Below are 24,118 nucleotides of genomic sequence, written 5' to 3' on the forward strand. Positions count from 1 at the left end.
TTCCTAATAAAGGAAAGGTTTCTTTTCTATATAACTCAATGGAGTGGAAGGGAAAAAAATAAGGCTCATGCACAAAATCACAGTGGTAAAGTATAAGAATGAACCATGGACCTGGGTTCCAACTTGAACTTGGTCACTTAATAATTATGTAACCCTGCACAGATTTCTTATTTTCAAGGAATAAAAATCTCCCCTTATCTGCATGGAAATAAAACTCTTTGTCCTAATTGCCTCACAAAATGAGGAAAACAATCTGTAAACTCTAAAGCCTTTTATAAATGTGAGCTACTATTGCTATCCCAAGAAGAAACCAGTATGTTCCAAGATAAGTGGGAGTTCCTTTTGCTTAGGATCATTTATGTCTCTTCTATCCTTCATCTTTTAGGTAGCTTAATGGGTCAGTACTCTAACTTTATACACTTCTATAATTATCCTTGAGTCACCTTTCCTTATGTCTGACTCTTTGTGACTCCAGTTTTATTGAGTTTTTGTAGCAAAGATACTTAAATGGTTTGACATTTTCTTCTTCAGGGTCCTTATTTAAAAGTTGAAAAAACTAAAACAAACAGAAATTAAGTGACTTGCCCAGATTCACACATCTAGTCAGTATCTGAGGCCAGATTTGAGCGCTAGGTCCTCCTGACTCCAGGCCCAGCGCTCTATCCACTGCACCACCCAGCAGCCATAGTTATAAAAATGGATATGCTATTTACTCTCCTATTGTTATATACGTGTGTGTGTGTGTGTGTGTGTGTGTGTGAATAATAGTGGGGGGATGAGGGGAATAGTGAAAATGTGATTTTAAATGTATGATAAAAATAATGAAGCAGCCCTTACCTAGACTGAAAAAACAGAAGACTACAGCAAGAAAGTAGCCTAGCAGTCTCTGACACAGTCTCCTAATATGAGTAAAAATCCATAGGGATGTCATCTTTAATTCAAAACATTTTCTATTACCTCCCTATCTGATATAAATACCCTCACAGGTGCAAAAGTTGCCAAGATACCTCAGAAGTTCTTCCTCCACCCCAAGTCAGGATGTAGGTCCCTAGCAGCAATCACTATTCCTTTTTCTCAGGGAATTCAAATTAGAACATCAACTCAACTGATCCAGCTACCTTTCCCATTCAGGAAGAAAGTATCTTGAAAGAGGACCTTCACATTACACAAACATTTATTAAATAATTAGTGTATAGGACACAGTGCTAGGCAGCACAAAGACAAAACAAACAAAATGATCCCTAACCTCAAGGGACTCCATTCCTCTAGACCCAAAGATGGAAAGTAAATACTCAGTCATTCACAATTAAGAAGGTTATAGCTTCAAGGTGATGGAGTAACAGCAGGGACTTGCCTGAGCTCTCCCAAATTCCCCTCCAAACAAATTTAAAATTATGCCTCTAAATGAAATTGGAGATGGCAGAACAGACAAAAAGATGGGGTGAAACAATGTTTTAGATGAAGACAACTTAGAAGTTCAGAAGGAAAAGTTTATCTCATTGAGGTAAGAGTGGAACTCAATCCAGTGTAGGCCACAACCAAGCAAGCCTGCAGTAGGCTTTGGGGACAGCTGAATCAGCAGCGTTGACTAAATCAGCAAGAGTGCCTTCTGGAACTCTCAGTCCACAGATGGTAAGGGGATCAGAAACTGCTCAGAAGGAGATTACCAGGAACCCTTTATTCAGCACTCTGATGCATTGACCATACGTGGTTCCAGATTGCAGTCCCAGGATGATGATGAGGAGCACTGGCACTCTCAAGTCAGTGACCACAGGAGTATAGAAATCCTGCTTATGGTAGCTCACAAACCAGAGCACAGGCTAGAAGAGCACTAATCATACCTCTTTTTAGATCATTCCACCTTAAAAGAACTGAAAATTTACAGACCTCCAGAACTAGCTCTGTAAAAAGCAGCATGAAAAATCTGAAGCTTGGGACAGTGCCCCTTCTACTCCAATATTAAACATAAAGTTGAAAGCTAAAAAATAGACTGGAAATGAGTAAACAACAACAAAAAAAGGAAAAGAATGTAGCCATAGAAAATTATAATTGTAACAAGGAAGATTAAGACAGAAACTCAGAAGATAACAAAGTCAAAACAGCTATATCCAAAGCTTCAAAGAAAAATGAGAATTAATCTTGGGTTCCCAAAAAATTCCTGGCAGAGCTTAAAAGGGATTTTAAAAATGAAATATGAGGTAGAGAATAAAATTGGAAAAAGAAATGACAGTGATGAAAGAAAATAATGAAAAAAGTGAACATCTTGGTAAAGGAGGCATCAAAAATACTAAAGAAAATATAAAAAAAAAAACCCACAAAAGGCTCCAAATGATAAAAGAGGCACAAAAATCTACTGAAGAGAGGAACTCCTTAAAAATCAGAATTGGCCAACTGGAGAAAGATGTACAAAATTTCCCTGAAGGAAAAAACAAAAAACAGTTCCTTAAAAACTAGAACTGGCCAAATAGAAAAGGAGGCACAAAAGCACATTGAAAAAAATAATTCCTTAAAAATTAGAAGTGAGCAAGTGGGAGCTAACTATTCCAGGAGACATCAAGAAACAATCAACCAAAGTTAAAAAAATGGAAAAAGAGAGAAGAAATTGTGTGATATCTCGTTGTGACCTGAAAAATAGACTGAGGAGATACAATTAAGAATATTTGGAGTACCTGAAAGTCATGATCAGAGAAAGAACCTGGGCATCATCATGCAAGAAATTGTCAGGGAAAAATATTTTGATATCCTAGAGGGCAAAATAGAAATGAAAAGAATTCATTGATTTCCTCCTGAAAGAGATCTCAAAATGAAAACTCCCAGGAATATTAAAGCTAAATTGTAGAGCTCCCAAGCCAATGAGAAAATATTGCAAGCAGACAGAAAGAAACAAATGAAATATTATGGAGCCACAGTCAGGATAACGCAAGATTTAGCAGCCTCTTCGTTAAAGGATCAAAGGAGTTGGAATATATTAAAGAGGACAAAAGAGCTAGGATTACAACGAAGAATCACTTTCTCAGCAAAACTGAATCTTATCTCCAAGAGAGGAAATTGATATTTAATGAAACAGAGGACTTTCAAGCATTCTTACTGAAAAGACCAGAGCTGAATAGAGCATTTGATGTTCAAGAGAAAGACTTAAGAGAAGTATAGAGAAGCAATATTGTATGACAATCACCTATGAAAAACTTGGTTATTCTGATAGACGATGATCCAAGATAATTCAAAGGACATATGATAAAAAATACTGTCCACCTCCAGAAAAAGGACTGAGTGGAGTCTGAATACAGATTAAGGAAACTTTTTTAACTTTTGTTTCTTTCTTTTTTGGGGGTCTTTGTTTACTTTCACAATATGACTAATATGGAAATATGTTTTGTATGACTCTATCTGTATAACCTACATCAAATTCTTCGCCTTCTCAATGAGGGGGAAACAAAGGAGGAAGGGAAAGAATTTGGAACTCAAAATTTATATATATATATATATATATATATATATATATATACATATATATATATATATATATATATACATGTTAAAGATATATATGTTAAACATTGTTTTACATGTCATTTGGCAAAAAAAAAAAATATTTTAAGAGGCTATGAAAGTTTCTCTGGCAAAACCTTTCCCCATCACAAGTCTTATCTTGACTTGTTGCTCCCCAATCTTTGCAGGGTTTGGGGCTGGGTGGAAGTGACACCTAGTACTCTTTGATTCTTTTGATGACTACTAATCCTAATGAATCTAAAATAATGTCTTCTACATTATACGGACCAGGTTTTCAGGGTCAAGGCAAGCTGCTAGCATTATATAGTCCTGAGATATCATTTTCCTGATGCAAAGTAAGAACAAAAAAGCCCAGAGACCTCCAAGTTCTGGCTTTCACTATTGTTTCCCCAGGCTCTGTTGCCACCCATCTGTTTCCCCACCTGTTGCCACCCATTAATATATCACTTGGAGGACACACTTTATTTTTCCCAGTCACTCAAATGCAAGGGAGTAGCTACCCACCCAGTTGAAATCATGAATCCTTGAATTAAAGACTAAAATAGGAGAGAAGAGACTACTCCCATCCTCTCCAGAACTACAGTCATATGAGGAAAATGTATGCTAGTCAATACATCTAGATGTTTGGTCTAGGTAGGGTTTTATATATAATTTAGTGACACTTTGTAAAAGGATCCTTAAGGATCTCTAGTTGAAATCTCTAAGAAAGGTACCTCACCAAAAAAATAAATCTCCATTTATCAAAAAGTATTAGGAAAAAACTATGAGGGAAAATCATTGACTATCAGCCACAATGAAAGAGATAATACAACCTTACAGATAATAAATCATATAGCAACCAGACCTTTGCCAACAACAGGACTACTTATATGATTCAATTAGATTCCCTTGGGGAGTAATTGTAATCTTAGAAATAAGCAATTCATCAATTTAGTGAAAGTCCAACATTTATTAATTCTCATTATGTACTTTAGCTGGCAGAATACTGTTCCCGTTCAGCCAGGTGCTAACAAATCTCTTGATCCTTATTTTCATTTTCTGCCTGCTCACTCAGGCAGGAGCCCCTAAATGCTAGAATGCCAAAACCTCTAAAATGCTGCCTACTACTCTCATCTCTTTTACAGTTTTGCCCTACCTGTTTGAGGTGTTACCTTGGACAAGTCATTTAACTTCTCTTAGTTTCTTTAAATTTAAAATGGAAATAATAATGCTTGACCTTTCTTGGCCTCATTTTGTCCATATGAAAAATGGAAATTATAATGCCAGGAGTATATACCTTACTGTGTTATTTTAAAGAAAGTCCTTGCTACAAGTTAAAATGAAATAGAAATGTGATGTCTGGGGGCAGCTAGGTGGCACCATGAATATAGAACACTGGCTCTGGAGTCAAAAGGACCTGAGTTCAAATCTGGCCTCAGACACTTGATTCTTACTAGCTGATACTTACTACCTTGCAAAAGTCACCTCCTTCAAAAAAAAAAAAAGAAAAAGAATTGTGATGTTTGTGTGCTGCTGACCACTAATAACTAGATATTTACCGGGTAGCATAAGAAACAGACCTCTGGACTTGCAGTCAATAAGACTTGAGTTTGAACCCCACCTCAAACACTTACTAGCTTTTTGACCCTGGAAAATTACTTCACCTCTCTCACTCTGTTTTCCTCATCTGTAAAATGGGAATAATAATGACACTTACTTCACAGGGTTGTTATGAGAATAAAGGGAAATAATATATGTAAACAGAGATAAAGGCTGGAACTGTAGTTTCATTATTATAGAGACCACAACATAAGGTAAGGGATAACATTTGTATACTGCCTACTATGAGCAAGGCACTATACTAAGAGCTTTGCAAATGACTGAATTCATATAGAAATCCTTAAAAGTAGGTGCTGTTATCCCCATTTTACAGCTGAGGATATTGTGGCAAGCTGGAGTGAATCTATTTGCCCAGGGTCACAAAGTTAGGAAGTGTCAGAGGCAAGATGGAACCTAGTACTCTCTTGAGTCCAGGCTCTGCATTATTTTTGCTATATCTGCCTTGACAACCACCAGCTCAAGGAAGGATGATAATGATTTGCTACCAGTATACACAAACAAAAGCGCAGTGACTTAATTGCAGCTCGGAAAGAAGACTTGAAAAGAAGGTTTTAAAAAAATTGAAAAACAAAACCCATATAACTTTTGAGTTGTCTAAGGCTAGAGGGATTCACCAAAGTACTCATGATTACGATTTTCTTTTCACCTCTTGGCTTGCCAGTGAGGTGGAGTTGCCCAATAATGCTGATAAACTGCAATCACCATGGAGAGAGCATCGATCATCTCTGTACCTATTATGTGTCATAGGATAACCAAAGAAAAATGATTAAAGGGATGGCTCAACCTGGTGTTCCTTTCCAGAAAACCAGTTTTGTTTGCCACCTATTTTCTATTACCTGGACTAGTTCTCAGTCTATTGCCCTCAAAATAACTGGACCTTTTAGATTTTGTCTCCTGCAAGACATCAGTAGAGGTTGCGCCATGTTAGCATTCACTCAGCGTCACTACCCTAATGTGACTTACAGCCAGCAACCTGCCAAATCCATGTCAGGTTCTGTTGCCAAATAGAACAACTTCATAATGCCTTGTCCTTCATGCTTTTCCATGATCTCAATATTAAAATGCAAATAATAAGCAAAACCCATTTAGCGGCCATTGTTAGGATTCTTGAATATATATATATATATGTAATATAATGTATATATAATGTAATGTACATATAATATATAAATTAATTATATAATATATGATATAATGTATGTGTGTATGTGCATATATATATGTATGTATATGTATATATGTGTATATATATACATATATATATATATATATATATATATATAGCCTTTTTACAATTAAAAAAAAATTTCTTCATTTCCCCATGCAAAAGCAACCCAACTCCTAGGAAACATCTGTGAGGCCAATTAGCTAGGCTTGAAATTTGATATAATTATTGTTTAAATATATTTAAATTACATGTTAATCACAATGTCATAATTTATGGGCTTTGAAAATAACTTTTGTGCTTTAGAGCCAAGCCAGATTTTACTTTTTTTCTTTCTGTTTTTAGATTTTAACAAGCTCTTTCTCCCCTCCCTGATTTGGGAAGTTGAACTCTTAATATTGGAAATGATTACAGCTGCACATAAAGCTGTGAGTCAAAATTAAAATCCACACAGCAGTTAGAATGCACTGGAGTGAACCTGAACTTCTAAGGGAAAATCCAGCACCCCCAGATGGAAGAATATGCTACTTTCAGGGGTCCAGCTAAGCTCAGCAAAGTTCAGCTTTGCTCAGTCTATAGAAGGTGGAACTAGGTTCATGTCTTCAATTAGCCAGTGAAGGGATTTATTGTCAGCAGGATAGGATGCAAAGGGATAGGTTATAAACTGAAAGAGGATACATGGGTAGTTTCTGGTGGGAGATTTGTGAAGGTAGCAAATGGAGAACAGCTTAATTTTCTGTCCTTATCCCTGGGGCATTGTATTCATAACTTTAGTTTAGATGCCAGAAGTAATAGGAAGGGGAGGTAATATAGTAAATCCATAAAATATAATATTAGTAGCATTAAACTATTAAACATGTTTAAAGTGCATTCCATATTACATGTTATACTGATAAATGAAAAAGTTCATTACTGTTCACAGTTTTGTTTTCCTTTATCTTTTGTCAGAAAAACATCCTCTTAGAATCTCAGACTTGGAAGGGAACCTTGAACAGAAATCCCTTCAATGATATCCCTACCAAGTAGATCCAATCCTGCTTACACATCTTCAGGGAAAGAGAGCTCACTCCCTCTTTCCTTAGACCTACTGTTCTGCTCTGGAATAAGTCTAGTTGTTAGGATTTCCTTACCTTGAGTCAAAATCGACCTATATGTACATTCACCCCACTGGTCCTAGTCCTGTTGCCTGCGGCCAGACAGAACAAACCCATGTTCACATAATGGTCATCTGTCGCTATGTCACCTTACTCTAAGCTTACTCTCTCTTTAGCTGGATCTAGCCTAGCATATTTTCCAAGCCCCTCACCATTCTTCTCTGGTGCTGATCCAGCTACTTTTTCTCTTGTCATAGGAAAATACTATTCTTATAACCAACTGAAATCAGCCTGAGGAAAACTTTCATATTTCATCATCACATGTCAGTTTCCCCAAACCAACCTTATGGGCAGAGAAGCAGGCTCTCTCTACCTTCTGTTTTCTAAAATTACACAATAAAAAGCAAATTAAATTTCCCCTTTAAATAACTTATTTCTGATGAAGTTCTTGATTTAATTAGTAAAAATAAAATCTTGCTTTAGAAGACATTTTTATCCAGCCAACATTGATGTATCCCCTATCACCCTTAATACCGTATGTATTTTACATAGTGCCACCAGGAAAATAATGCCAGTCAATCTGCCTATAAGAAGTAGGATACAACTACTGAAAATCAGAAAGTAGTCCAAAAAATACTTTTATGGTCTTTACTAATTTGATTTTGTGGGAATCCGTTTTTGCAAGGAAGCAAATTATGCTTTCAAAGAGAGCTGTCCAGATAATCTACTAGAAAAAAAAAATACTGAATTAAGACAAGAATGTTGGGAGCCACAACTGACTAACTTATAAATTTGGGCAAGCAACAATGTCTTCTGTCTCTTATATTTCTCATTTTCCTTCCCTTGCCTGAATTACAGGATGATGAGGTAAGGGAAGGGACAGTATTAGGCAATTTTTGTTTCTGAGCCAAGAAAGAAGACTTTACAGGCCAAATAGAAATTGTGCAAATTGAACAACTGTTTTATGGCAAATCTGCTTTTCTTTACTACACTTTTGTAATTCAGGTTATTAGAGGCACCCTATTTTATAGATGGATACAGATACATGATTGGCGCTAGGGGAAATTTTCTTTGTCATTCCCATCCTCTTGATTCTTTGCCTTCCCCCAGTTTTTCAGCTGTCCAGTTCCTTTATGAAAACTCCTTATGAAAATCTGCTCTGAGAGGATCTGACACTCACACTGATGTATGAATGAATCATAGCACTTCGTGTTATTTCTCCTGCATTTCAAGTGATGATGAAATGAAATTCATTTGTAAGGCTGAATTTTAAGTCATGAGTCATCAGAAGGAGGTAAATGTTTGGATGGGAGTGGTGGTGGGAAACAAGCCTTCATATTGACCCTGAAGCCACATTACTTAAGTCACTGACTACTTTTCCTATACAGGATTCTAGTAGCTAATGGAGAGTAAGATGGTTTTAAATGATCAGAAAATAAAGTTTTCACATGATAAAATTAGGATTAAAAGAGTTTTGTTTTTAACATGGGACTGGACTCAATAAACTTTTCCTTTCTTCATTAAAGGCTAAGTAAATTGTTGTATTCACAGGTAATGACTCATATCCTTTAGAAATAACCAGTGAAACAAGGAGTTCTTTTGCCTTTAAAAGATGCTTCCGTAAAATGCATCTTAATCCAATTACAAGGAGTCATCTTTCTATACTATTTTTAATGTGATTCTCAAAGGACAGTTTTTAAATCCCTGACTTTTTAATCCCATTGCTTTAAATGTCTGCTTTGCGCAAAAGACATCTCATTATAAAGGAAAGAGGCTATTCCCATTCTCAAAAGCAAAACAAAAGGGAAAAGATATATATTTTACTTAGCCACAAAATACCAGCAGTTAATGAAAGATAAGCAGATGGAACTTAGTCATGCTTTTTGAATATTATGTTCTGGCATCATTAATCAAAGAGATTCCCATCTTCTCCCATGGTGCCATCTCTACATTCTCTAGTTGGGTTTAAGGGGGGGGGGGGCAGCTGCCAAATTTCTCTTGATCTATGCTAGTTTCTTTCAACTATTATATGAAGATATTTCAACCCCATAGAGTGACTTTAATGGACATTACAACTGTTTAAGCCAAATAAAATTCAAAACAGATTTGAACTTTCATTTTTGATGTAGGAAGTAGGAACAGCTAAAGATCCACTGTTTTATCATTAGTGTAAATGAATAGGAAGCTGAAGGTCTATTCTCTACCTAGACTTTGTGCAATGCATGAAACTCAAAAATGCATGTAGAGCTCCAAAGTCAAATTTCCCAATGCCCAAAATGGCACTATAGTTAATGGTTTCATATCAAATAAGCATCATTCATGTTGACACTTATAAAGTACCTTATGGCAATTATCTCACTGAAGTTTCAAAACAACCCTGAGTAGTACAGTATTATAGAACAGATGAGAAAAATGAGGCTCAAAGAAATTAGATAACATGCCCATGGTTAATGGTAGAAGCTAGTTTTAATCACAGGTATATTTGACTCTAAATCTGTCTCTTAAACCATTATACTGCTCTGATATGATGTCTTTGTGGCATCCTGATTCATGCCTATTATAGCAACGTTTGCAATGATTAAAGTAGCAAGGATGATGCTCAATCAACAAATATTTATTTATCAATACCTCAGGGTACCGTGTTAGGTTGCATATTTGGCATTTTTTGTGCAGACCATGTGCTAAGGTGGGACACTGAACATTGTCCTGGGTCAAATACTAAGATCATGGACAGACTTGGGAAAATATATTATGTGACTGAAGCCAGGGGCACTAGACCAGATCATCTCGAGGTTTTTCCATTTCAACAATTCAGTGAAATAAATTGTGGGAAGAACAGGAAGACTATGACTTAAAAGACTAGATTCTATCAGTGAACTTTGAGCTAGCTACCTTATCTCTTTGGATTACAGTTCCCCATTTGGAGAGGGATCAACCATTACATTTCCAAAATCCTACAGCTCTATGATTCTGTGTTCTGAGGTTTTGCATTTAACCTGCACCTTTTCATTTTTAAAATGTGAAAAAAAAGTCATTAAAATCAAACCCAATGGATTCCACAAATATATTTCAGTAAGTGTTTCTGAGTACTTGTTATGGGCAAAACTGTGCTAAATGCAATGGAAAACAGTAAGAAAAACTTGAGGTATGTTTCCTGCCCTGGATAATCTAAGAACATGTTGGAAAATTACTCTGGCAAATATTTTCAAATGTTGTTCCTCGTTCACCTTCTATTATTTATATAAAATGATCTATCACTAATGAACCAACAAGTATTTGTTAGTTTCCCTAGGCAAACACTGGACAGAGTAGTGGAGGACTCTTATGTTCTTTGTTTTTGTATGCTAAGTGTGGAGCACAATCCTCATACTCAGCTGATGCTTAAGAAATGCCTCCTTGGCTGCTAGATAGAAGATACAAAGATAAAGTTTACAAATATTTTTGTAAACAAATCAGGGATATATGTGGCACATAATTTTTATGCTCCTGGAGGCAGGTCCAAAGGTTTGGATCATTACAATAACAAACAATTATAGAGCTTATAGAAATTTAGAATTGGAAGAGATCCTAGAAATAATCTAATCCAACCCTTTCATTTTAGAGATAAGGGGGAGGGCAGAATTAGAAAGCTCAAGGAACATATTCAGAAATATTCAAAGTTAGAAGTATTTAAATTATTTGAAGTGGGGGTGGTGGTGGAGGGAAAGCATTTAGAGCCCCTTCATACTTCTACAAATTAGCTATTGTAGAGAAAATATAGTGCAGTAAGGAAAAGGTGGCGACTTGGAGCCAGAACACGAATTTGAATCTTGACAAGCATTTACGACTCCTTGACCTTGGGAAACTTCTCACCTCCCTCAATCTCAGTTTCATCATCTGTAAAGCAGGAATTAGTAATGCCAGATCAATCTACTTTACAGGATTGTTTGTGAGGATCAAGTGCGACAATGAATGTAAAATGTTTCAGAACCAACCAAATTGGACTAAACAAATACCAGTTATCGTTAACAACATTGCCTACTTTCTTCCCGTGAGAGGGTGCAGAGTTTCCCTCCTACTACACACATACATGCACACACACACACAGATACATACATAAACATATGTAAGCTCTGAAGATATGAAATCAGATGTTCAAATTTTGAAAAATCCATACATTTATATGCATATGTTTCTATATAAACATTAAAGCAATTATATATATATGCACAAAATATACATATACATACATATACCTATGCACATATGTGTATATATCTATTTATTCCTTTCCCTCTAAGATTCTAAATTGCTCTCATGTTACAGGCATGTTGTTGTCACCACCCTCCATCTCAAATTACAAGAACTGTGGAAATTGATTAAAAGTTTAAAAAGCTGTATTTCCAGGATGAATCTGCTTTTATGAGTTGCTATAACTGAGTGAGTAAAATGCAGAACATTTAATATAAATTCCATACATTTAGATTTTGAGATAACTCAAACTAGTTTTGAAAATTTATTTTTGCATTAAATGTAGGAAACACATTTGGTAAATTGATTAATGATTTAAATAATGATTCAGGAGCCATGCATAATTCACTCATAATTCACTCATACATATAAACATGTAAGCAGATTTGTCCCATGTCTAGTTGTTAGATTGTCTTTAACGCGAATGGCTAATACAAATTGCAAATAAATGGTGTTTGTTGAGATATACCAAGTACAAAACTTGACCCAGAGATTTTTTTTTATTAAATTATGGGGTTACTTTGCTCATAATTATGTTCTGTATTTATTGGTATGAACTAGTAATTTTATTCATTCATAGAACTTCTAGAATGCAAACTCTTTGTACTGGTACAGAGATATAACTCACCTACAACTTAGAGTCAGAAAGGTGCCTGAAATACTGAAAGTGTAAAGTACTTGCACATGGTCACATGATTTATGCCACTGGCAGGACTTGAATCTAGATCTTCCTAGCTTAGTCAATTAAATGAAACTATCTCTTATTTAAAATATTTCTGTAATTTACAGTTGTAGGATAGAAAATAAATCCATATAAATTGTCAACATTCCTATCTATTACTAACACAGTCAGTGTTACAAATAGTATACGATATATATACATATGCTTTGTGGAAATAATAATGGACCGAAATAATTGGGGAAATATTAGTTTAACATGAATAGGCTAAGCCAATATAATACAAGTGACAACGAAACCTAAATTAATTTACTTACTTATTGCCAGACCAATCAAAATATTAAATTACTTTGTAGAGTTAGAAATAATATTAATATTCATTTGGAAGAACAAGCGGTCAAAAATCTCAAGGGAAAAAAGCAAAAAAGGAAGAAGGCATGGCTGAGTCACATCTCAATAATCCCAGTTACTGTTCTAAGAACTCAATATTTGACAAAAACTGCGAGCAAAACAGGAATGTAATCTGCCAGAAGCTACATATAGAGAAATATTCCATGAGCTGAGGGAAAGGGAGCACATAAAGACATTATTGGTGGAGTTACTCTGGAAAATAATTTGGAACTATCCACTCCCCCAAAAGTTAATTTCTAAACTCTGCATCCACTCTGATTCAGTTATACTAGTACAAGGCTTACTAGCCAAAGAAATCAAAATATGTATAAAATATGTATAGCAATTCCTTCATTGGGTACAAAGAATTGGGAACAAAGAGGTTGTCCATCAATTGGGGAATATCTAAGCAAATTATGGTACATGAATATAATGAAATACTATAATGTTATAAGGAATGAAAGGGATCATTTCAGAGAAACCTGCGAAGTATTAGTATAAATTGATGCAGAGTGAAGTGACTATAACCTGGAGAACAATTGGTTTGATATCAACAATATTCTAACGTACGAACAGCATTGTAAAGATGAACAACTTGGAAAGATTTAAGAATAAGATTTAATCAACGCAGTGACTGATTATTTTTCTAATGACCTATGATGAATAGCTTAGATAAAAACACATTAGAGAAAATTTTATGTATCAGAGGAAACATAGGGATTAGGGTTAGGATGTAAATTGAGACAAACATTTTTTTTGACATGGCTAATATAGGAACTGGTCTTCCTTGACTATACATATTCATTACAAAGGTTCTGTTTTTCTTTCTTTTCCTGCCCCTTCTACAACCCTTGCTCCATCATTGGGATTTCAGAGGTAGAGGAAACAGATTTGTGATCATTTAAAAACAAATTAATTTTTAAAAACAATTACATTTTCTTTTTCTATAACTAGTCTACCTTATGTTTTTATGAACCTTCAGACGTTTATCTCAGTCTGTTAGGATCTTTACATGTGAGAGTGAGCAATGGGCAGGAGGTCAAGTTTTTGGGAAAGGTCGTGGTATAACTTTGGTGAGAAAAGTGATAGGGAGAGGGAAATAATTTTTTCTCACTATTAAAATCTGGATGATCATATTCATTTTCCTAAACTTTTTATATAGCAACTGCTTACATCTTGGAAATAATTTAAAGCTATATAATTAAGACTTCCAGAATAATCTTGTCCATTACCTCACATACTGAAATGATGCTTTCAGTGGTGCTAGTTCCTCCATACAGGCTGTTTACTGGATAGAAAGAGGTTTTGTAACAAAACTTAATTCGTCCAACTACTACCTTTTAAGCTACCAGGCTGCACAGCTGCTGTGGCAAGTAAAAAGATTTCCACCAGTCCACCTGGAATTAGGACAGCTGGCTGGAGAGAGCTGATCTGAATAATGTTCGGTGGATACTCTGGCCCAGCTACTTACAGAACAAACAATGCATGGCTGTCCCAACAGCCCAGAGCAAACATCAGTTACATTTCAGAGAAACAGGCTGGTATTTACAACTGATCTGAGCCAAAATGAATATCAGATTGAAGGTAGTACCCCAAGAGAAAAGGCAACTCCTCCCTAGAGCTGCCCGTTGACCAAGGAATGAATACTACTTTTTCCCTCATATATTCCTTTAAATACCCACTAAAATGTATTTTTTTTCTGGATATAAAAAGGTAGGAGAACAAAGACACAGATAGTACTTGTGTCTATTTATAGATCACTTGGACATTTCTCAATATATCTGACTATTAATTCCTATTTATCTACTTTTCATTCTTGAAGGCCGCCAGAGTAAAACTGGCTGGTATATGATTATAATTATCTCTACTTTTTAAAATGGTTAGCTCAGAGAAAATTGAAGGAAACATGAAGAATAATGACATTAAGCCTATGCAACCTGGTGTCTGAATTGACAGTAACGTGGTAAATCTACTATGATTCTGAATATTTTCCCTCTCTTTCCACCTCCTTATCTTAATGAGGCTGGAAGTACAGTGGCCATTCATAAACTCAATCTCATTACTAATCTGACAGAAACTTTAACCTACTCCATTTCCAATTTGTTCACCCTCTTTGTGAAGCGTGGTAGCTCTTTACTCTTGGAAGCTTGCCATATTGATGTGGAAATGAATGGAGATGCCCAAATGACTTTATCCCTACCGTATCTCAGAACCCTAAGTGTAAGTGATCCACCATATTGAGTCTCTAGAGCAATAAAAACTAAAGGCATGAACTATCAAACTTTTTTTTTTTACCTACTTTGGAAAACGTTATTAGGAAAACGAAATAGGCATAGGGCAATAAGGCCATATCTATGTGGTTCCCAGAAGGTTGTTGCTGCAAGAGACCTTTGAGATTACCTAATCCATGTCCCTCATTGTAAAGATCTGGAAGCTGAGGTCCAGGGAGATGAAACCATGTGCTCTATCACTACTTCTTAAACTGTAGGTCACCATCCCATGGGGTAGACCCCACAGTTGAAAAAACACTCAAGGGGTTGCAAGTGGAAAAAGTTTAAGAAGCCCTGCTTAATGCAAGTAGTGAATGTCAGAGCAAATATCTGGACCAAGGTCTTCTGATGTCCACCATACCTCACTGTCTCCCGTATTCTCAGGAAATTCTGGAAGCAGTGTTGGAAGTTTCAGCTCCAGTAAAGACAAGAATTCTAGGAAAATATTTACTTGGAAGAGCTAGGAAGCCTAGGCTTCAACTGCAGTCAGGGGTTCTGGGATTTCAAATTGCCCACAAAGTTGGATTTCTGCTTTTCATGGGAGTGGGAGTAATGATGACAGGAGAACAGGCAGTGGTGAAAAGGGGGAACAGATGCAAGAGATTTCTGTTTCTTCTTGATCCTGACCCTTCTGAGAGACATGAGCATGACATTCCTGATACTCCCTTTCCTCAAACACCACCCACTGGCTGGTCATTATAGGAAGTGGCCAAGTTGTTTGGGCAAACACATTTTAATCCCATTCTGAAGAATCATTAAGATATTCTTGAACTGTCCTATGATGCCATATACAATGTGCTAGATTCAAAGGCATTGTTGTATCCTTTGGGAGCTTCATAAAAGTATCCAGAGACAACCTTGAAGACCCAGGCAACGGAAGGAGAATCAAGCATCTGAGACGCCTATGAAAGAGAATAGGGCAGAAAAACTGGCATAGGAAGTAAAGAAAATGGCTTAGGAGCCCTCTCTCAGACCATAAGATTCTTGTCCCTGGTTAGGGGTGCAGGTATCAGATTTCAGAGTATTATGCTAAGGCCTTCTCTCCTTGGAGTGGGAAGGGAAGTCACATTTCCCTTTGATTGTTGGAAGGTAATGACCTTTCCTCTTTGGGAATCCAAGGCCACATTGGGCTCACAAAACCCCACATCTTGGCTAAGGGATAGGGGGTTCCTGGGCATCTCTGCCTAGGAAAGAAAGTTCATCTGGTACAGATTCAGGAGAGCAAGGGTGGCTGGACCACAGGAGAGAGGATCTGAGCTTCCTGTAGAAATAGCAAGTTATTACCCCTGATAACCCAATGGTTATCAATCCACAGTTCTCAATGTTTCTCTCCCAGACACCCTTCTGGCCTGGATGCCCTAGAAATGAGCCTCTTCTATGTGAAAATTACTTGAGAATCTCTTTTTTCCTTTCTTCTCATTGCTTCCTCATGGGGCTCCTTGATTCCAGCAATGCCTCCCCATAATCCATCCTCCATACAGTTGCCAAAATTGTCTTCTTAAAGCTCAAGTGACCATATCACTCCCACGCACAAGAGCCTGGGGTGGCTTTCAATTGCCTCAAAGATAAAACAAAAAACTACTATGTTCAACATTAGCCCTATCTGTGCTATCCCCAGTTTCCTTCTTCAGTCTTAACGCTTATTAGTCTTTATTGACCATATCACAAACAGGTCTACCTACCACTTCCCATAGATGACATCCAATCTCTCACATTCTACTTCCGTGCCTTTGCATAGATTATCTCTCATGAGTGGAATACAGTCTGATCTCACTTCAGTATTCCTAGTTCCAATCAATCTTCAGCCTATGTGTTATTTTCTTTAGGTGACTTTTCACTCATTATGTTGTACCCTCTTCTCCTTTCATTCTGCATTCCCTTACCACAAGGGTTCCATGGGCTACAGAGCTAGTACAGGCAATGTCTTTACAACTATTAGACCAGAACATCTTGATCCAGGGGAAATTGTCTCATACAGTCACAAGGTGGGTACCATGAATTAAGCTGGGGGGAAGGCCTACCTTCGAATTCTTTGTTTAGACCCTACAACCTCAGGAAAAAGGTTTGGAGTTTTGGTATTTTGGGGTTATCCTTTTTAGTTCTAGGTGAAGATGTTAGGGTCCTTGGGCCCATAAACTTAAGCCTTGGGGATTGGGAATTGGGATTCTGGGCTAAATGTTGCTGTCACTCCAGCAAAAAAGGATAAGAGCTGAGGGTGGGCATGGGAAAACAGTTAGACTTAGAACTTGTGATACTGATGCTATATATGAACTAAGCTAAACTATGAACCTAATCTCATTTCCCTAGACAGTAAAGTGGTATGGGGGAGGGGAGGAAATTGAAGGAAGAGGGATGGGGATGTGCACCTGTTAGTTGATTCCTACTATACTTTTGAAAAACATATTCTAGCTGGTAAATGGTTAAATGGAACTAGGGTGCTGGGGACTTGAACCAATGACATCAACTGCATTAAAGGTTATAGAAAAATCTGGGGTAGGAGAGAAATATCACAAAACAGGATTTCAGGCAATGGGAGCTAGAGTCATCACTGTGACATATTATGTTTGTCTAATCAATTAAAGATATCTTGGCAGGAAGGAGCTCATTTGTTTTTGTCTTTTTCCCTGGTGACTAGCACATGGCCTTATACAAAGCAGGTATTTAATAAATATTTTTTTGCATTGTCTTAGATTATTTTTCAAGATGTCAATAAGTGTCACTTTGCTGAGGCAGGATGTATGGCATGATGGAAATAATTACAATTGCTAACATTTACATAGCACTTTAAGGTTTGCAAAGACCTTTACAAATCTTATGTTATCCTCACAACCCTGGGAGATAGGTGCTATTATTATCCCCATTTTACAGATGAGGAAACTGAGGTAGACAAAAATGAAGGGACTTGCCCAGAATCACCCAACCAGTAAAGGTCTAAGGGCAGGTTTGAACTCAGATTCTTGACTCCTGGTCTAGTCTCAACTCTGCCACCTAGTAGGGAAGGAGCTAGGAGTCAGGACACCTTGATTGTAATTTCAAACTCTTCCACTGTTCAGCCCAAACTTAAGGCATACAGTTTCCTCATCTATGAAATTCAAATAATTCTATTTTGGCCTATATCAAGGTATCATAAAATCTGCATGTAGTCTAGACTCAGTATTTCTTCAGGTTATTACTATATTTCCCTCTCTTTTCAAACTTTACTTGTGTGGCCCATATACGAAATAAAACAGTAATGCCTGCTCCACCTACCTAAATAATGTTCACAGAATAACTGCATTTATATAGCTGGAAAGGACATTAGAAATCACTTATTCTAAGACCCGTCATTTTGCATATAAGGGAACTGAAGTCCAGAGAATGGAAGTAATTTTCCCTGGGATGTAGAAACAATAAGTAGCAAAACCACGGTACAAACTCAGGGGCTTTAAAGTCAAATCTGTAACTGGTGGGTGGTATGGATATCAAAGGAGGCGATGTGGATAGCATTGTGGAAAACAGAAATCACTCTGCAAATACAAAGCACCCGTGGTCTTGAGATGCTTACTCTTTATAAGAGCAAGAATGAGAGGCAGTGTAATAGAGTTGAAAGAAAGCAGTCCTCAGAGCCAGAAAGGCCTAGGTTCAAATCCCTACTCTTACGTATCCTGGGTGAGTGTCCATAGTGTTAGACTCAGCTTCTCAATCTTGTAGGGCAGAGATGTCAAAAACATGATTTGCAGGTCACATGTTGCAAATAACAACACTCCCCAGGGGTTCAAGACTAAATTAAAATGTAATTGACATTAAAATGTAATTAAATATAATTAAAAATATTCAATAAAATAAAAATACAAGAAAACATGTTGTTGTTGTATCTCACTCTTTGTGAACTCATTTGGGGTTTTCTTGGCAAAAAATATTGGAGTGACTTTCTCTAGCTCATTTTAGAGATGAGACTGAGAAAACAGGGTTAAGTGACTTGCCCAGGGTCACATAGCTGCCTAAGGTGGGATTTGACCTCAGAAAGATGAGTCTTCCTGACTCCAGGCTAGCACTCTATCCACTGTGCACTTAGCTGCACAAAATAAAACATACCTTGTAAATATTGTTTTCTAAATGAGTATGAGACCTGTCAGGATTCTTATGTATGATTTAATGTTCCCCCTTCCCCTTTCTCTTTGGGTTTCATACCACTGCTCTAGAAAACTTTCTAAGGCTATAAATTACTGAGAAGGTGCTGCCCTGCCTTGGTAGAGGGAGCTCCTTATCTGGGATTTTCTATATCAGTAAAATCATCAGTCTAGCCCCTATGTCAAAAACTAAGAACCGATGGTTTAAGATGTCAGATAAAACAAACAAAAACAAAAAAACCTAAACCAGGAGGTTGCATGATACTGTGTCTTCATGGAAAATTATAATATCCAATAAACATGCTTCCAGTACATACTGGTACCAACCGCAACTTTTCAATATGTATTAAATGGTAAGACCATGAGAAGATATATAATCCAGGGGTTTGCTGTGTAATAGTAAAAATTGCATTTATCTAGATGTATAGTTGATGATGGGCATAGTAGCCAGATGTTGTACAAATTTGGGATGAATATTCTTTGGGTTTTATTATTATTATCATTCAACATAAACCAACTCTAAGACTTATTAATGCAATTTTAAAACATACAATGGGAAGAACTTAATCTATGAGGTTCATTTGATGGTGCAGTTGCATATCTAATATTCTAGTTTAAAGGCCTTTCTCTTTTTCAAATAATAATCCTTTTGAAGATTAAAAAAATCATTTCCTATTAGTGTTGAAACAACTCAAAGGTTGAACACACTGGTATTCTTCTATGTTGAATAGCTGACATGTTAAATGTCTGGTGATCAGACTCTAGGCTAACTGGACCTAATTAGGGGAATGAGCTAAAAGCAGAAGGGATGATTAGATGAAAAAATCATCGTACTATTCTTGTGTTCTTAAGGTGTTGCCAATTGGGAATTTGGTGAAATAATATTCCTGCAAATTCACATGCCTGACAGTGAACATAATGGGTTTGTTTTCTTGAAGCACGAACACTTGAAAGTATCAAGATAGAATCAACTAACGAGATATGCCATTGGAATCCATGCCTAGACATTGTCAGTTGAAGCACTTATGCTAAGCATGTGTGCAGGCTGGATTTCTCTCTCCTTATGATTGCTAGTTTTTCAGGTAAAGGCTGACACATTGAGAGGCCATAGAGTTACGTAGGAGAAATTTAAACCATCCAGTCATTCTGTGACAAGTCAATTGTGTGTCACTGTTTTCATGAACGGAGGCATGGAGAATTTTGTAGATCAAGAAAAATTATAATAAACATCTTAGGAGTAATTGGCACTGGAAAGAGAGTATCTGAATTATAGAAAAGCACAAGAGTTTATGTTATTGAGGGAGGGGAGAAGACAGAAGACCCATCCCTGTGGGAAATTTCCTGATGAAGTCACAAATTGTCTTTAAATTCTACTCTAAGTGAGTTGCTTGGATCACCGAAAGGTTAAGTGACTTACTTAGTATTGAAAAGTTAATATGTTGATGATGGGATTTGAGCCCAGGTCGATCTCACTCCAGGGATATCCTTCTACTACATGAGTATATCTCAAAGTAAAAATAATGGTACTATATTTGTCTTTGTTTTATGCCCTATATTCTGAAAACTCCATCCACCCCTGCCTATTGTAAAGATAATGTCTGAATTATGCCCCTAAATAGTTACTATAACTATATGCTGTAACTCAGGGGTAGACTTGCTTTGGAGAATTAATGGTAAACTGTGAACAAGAGTCATCAATGATGAGGTCTGAAAAGGAGTTTAATCATTGTTAAGAAGAGAGAAGAGATACCCACCCAAAAGAAATGCGGATCTCTCAAAATAGCAAAGTAAAGAAATAGGTCTATTAAAACATTTAATTATCAATTATCAATGAGAAAAGAATATGCTATATTTACCAGGATAATATTATCTTAATCATGTACTCAAATGGTCACCATTCATCCTCTCTAAAATCAGGGAATTAACTAGTAATGATGCTACTGTCACTTACATCTCCTTGATACCATCCCCTCTCTATATTTTCATGGTATCGATTTCTCTTGGTTCTTATGTAATGTGCCCTACAGATCTATCTCAGTCTCTCTATATATTCCAGGATCCTTATCATGTTTGTCCTCAAAGGCTCTTCCCTGAGCCTTTCTCTCCTCTACATTTTCACTTGCTGATCACATCGATATCTATGGATTCAATTATTATCTCTATGGAGAAATATTTCTATAGCTGATCCTAGAGTCACTCTTGAGCTACAGATATTCATCTCCAACTGCTCCTTGGACATCTTGAACAGAATGTCCCTTAGACAAGCATGACAAACATGTCTGATGGAGGAATTCTTCTAAACACTTCTCTCTTCCCAGTTTGCTTATCACCACCAAGAAAACTACCATCCTTCTCATCACCTCAGTGTCATCCTCTCCTCCTTACTTTTACTCTACATATTTAACCCGCTGGTAAATATTGTTGCTTCTAGCTTCATATCATCTTTCATATACACATCCCTTTCTTTCGACCCATATAGTCCCAACCCTAATGTATTTCTAAACATTACTTTACCTCAACTAGGTCAATAGTCTTCTACCTTGGCCTCATATATAAATTCTCTCTCCACTCCAATCCATCATCCACTCAGCTGCCAAGGTAATTTTTCTTAAGCATAGTTTTGATCATGTAGCACCACCCACTTCTCATTGTGATTCAATGGCTCCCAATTACTGTGAGAATCAAAATAAGGTCCTCTTTCTCAAAATTAAAGTTCTTTCCTCTCTCCTCATGCTTTATTATGGTAAAGAGACCACTCCAGTACAGATACCCTGGCCTACAGATCCCTGAATGGGACATTCTGTCTCTTTGTCTTTGCCCTAGTTAACTTCCATGCCTAGAATACCCTGCCTCCTCACCTCTTCCTCCTAATTTTCCTAACTTCTTTCTAGACTCGGATCAAATCCTACCTTTTGCAGGAGACTTTCACTGCCCATCTCCTTCTCTCCCTCCTCCCCTAGCTGCTTATGGTTCCCCTTCCCAAATACCTTTCAGTAATCCTGCATAGATATCTGGTAGGAATCTGGTGGTTTGCATCTTGTCTTCCCTAGTAGAATGTAAGCTCCTTGAGGGAAAGATTTTTTTTTTGGTATTCTTGGTGCTTAGCACTATGCTTAGTACATAGTAAAGCATGAGAATTATTGCCATATATCTCTGACTCATGTACCCCTCTCAGTATTCTGTTTTCAGTAGACATATCATGGAATTTCCATGATTAGTTCTTAATCTGGGGCTAGATTTCAGGGGGTTAGTGAACTTGAATGAACACACACACACACACACACACACACACACACACACACACATACACCTTTTTTTTTTTACTCACCTTTAAGTGAAATTTAGCACTTCCTTCAATTATGAATGTAGCCAACAAAAACTATTCTGAAATGTTCACAGACTTCACCAGATTGTCAGAACACATATTTGTTAAGTATTTCTGCTTTAAATATATATGTATATATGTATGCATACACTTTATATACGTATATGCATACAGATACTATATATGTATCTGTATGTATATATACATACCACCTTCTTAGATGCATGGCTTTCACAAATTTGTCCAAATATCTCTGAGTTCAGTATCAATCTTCTCTTTTGGGTGAAGCCATACTTACTTTGATTTGTCCTAAACTTACTTCACTCAGGTTTCAAAGTTTTTGTCCTAGCATTTCAAGAACTGATGAGTAAGCCTGTGCCACTCTATCCATGCCATACATAAGGAGCTGGTCACTTTGATTCTTTCTGTAACTAGTGTCAAAACTTTGGCAGCATTACAGTCAGATGAATGAAGAAATGTAGTTGGCAGGAAACTGAAAACTCAGTTGAGAGCGATTACAGGTAATATTAACAGAGTGGAGGAAATGTTAGGAGTTCACTCTTCTTTGACGCTGTAATATGAGCAGAAGAAGTCTAATGGCATCTCAGACTACAAATCATTTGATTTGAAAATGCCTTTTTTTCTTCCCTCTAACCTTTTTGACATGTACAAAAAGCTTATCAGTCCACAAACTTAAAAAAATGCTAGAGTTTGCTAATTTACTTTCCCTCTTGGAGGGGAAAAATGGATCAATATCAGTTTAGGAGCCTTAAATTGATGAATCCGATACTTAAATTGTTATTTTCCCAGAGAAACTTGTTATTTACCAGCCTTGAGTAATGAACAAAGTAGCCAAACTCAGAGTAACTAGAAAAAATACTAAAGAACAAAACCAGTATTATTCAGAATGAAATATAGTTTCTGAAGCTAAAAAATAACATAAAATTCTCTACTGTTACATTCTTAGTTCAAGGATTATTTGTAGAAGCTTATTTTTTATTGAGGTGTCTTTTAGATCAAAAGTAGTGAATAATTGGCAAAAACAATGCCATGAACTCTTTTTATTTTTGGAGTTCATAGAATAAAAGATTTATACTTGGAAGGAATATAAGATGTCATATAGCCCAGACCCTTTGTTTAATACACAAGAAGACTGAGCCCCTGAGAGTTCAAGTGACCTGCCCAAAGTCACACTGTAAATGACAGAGCTTGCATTTGAATCCAGGTTCTCTGATTTCAAGTCCAAAGCTCTTTCCATCAGACTTTACCCAGAAGGCCATTATGATCATGAACATATTCAAACTGCACAAATATAAGCGCATCGTTGCTTTTGTTATTTCCATAAATTCTAACAGCACTCCAGTGTTTCTTGAAAACTTCCTCTTAAAAGTTCAGAATTGAATTAGAAGTTGTTCCAATTTCAAATTTCTTTCTATATGGAAGACCTTTAAATGACTTTTTATTAAATAAAAGAAAATAGAACTTATCTGTTGTTAAATTTCTACACATGCTACCTGAGAAAAGTAAACTCAGTGGACCTGCAAATTAGATTTCCCATTTCTTGCCCTGTGTCTGACTTTTCACAGCCTTTTTCATCACCATGCAAAAAGCACACCAGCAAAGAGAAATGACCACAGATCATGGTATCTCCCAGCAACCATGGGGATTTATCACTAGTTAAATTGTTCCTGGCCTGAGATCCTGATCCTTTAACTACTAATTGATAATTTTTAGCTAAAATCTCAAG

At 36.6% G+C, this 24,118-nt stretch overlaps 1 protein-coding gene across 1 annotated transcript in view; it reads right to left on the reverse strand.

Moving 5' to 3' along the window:
- ERBB4 (erb-b2 receptor tyrosine kinase 4) overlaps window positions 1-24,118 on the reverse strand; it is a 1,360,303-nt gene that overhangs the window by 12,905 nt on the left and 1,323,280 nt on the right. The gene's annotated exons all lie outside the window — the stretch shown is intronic.

Source organism: Notamacropus eugenii, chromosome 6, assembly GCF_028372415.1.
Source record: "Notamacropus eugenii isolate mMacEug1 chromosome 6, mMacEug1.pri_v2, whole genome shotgun sequence".
In the NCBI taxonomy this organism is placed as follows: domain Eukaryota; kingdom Metazoa; phylum Chordata; class Mammalia; order Diprotodontia; family Macropodidae; genus Notamacropus; species Notamacropus eugenii.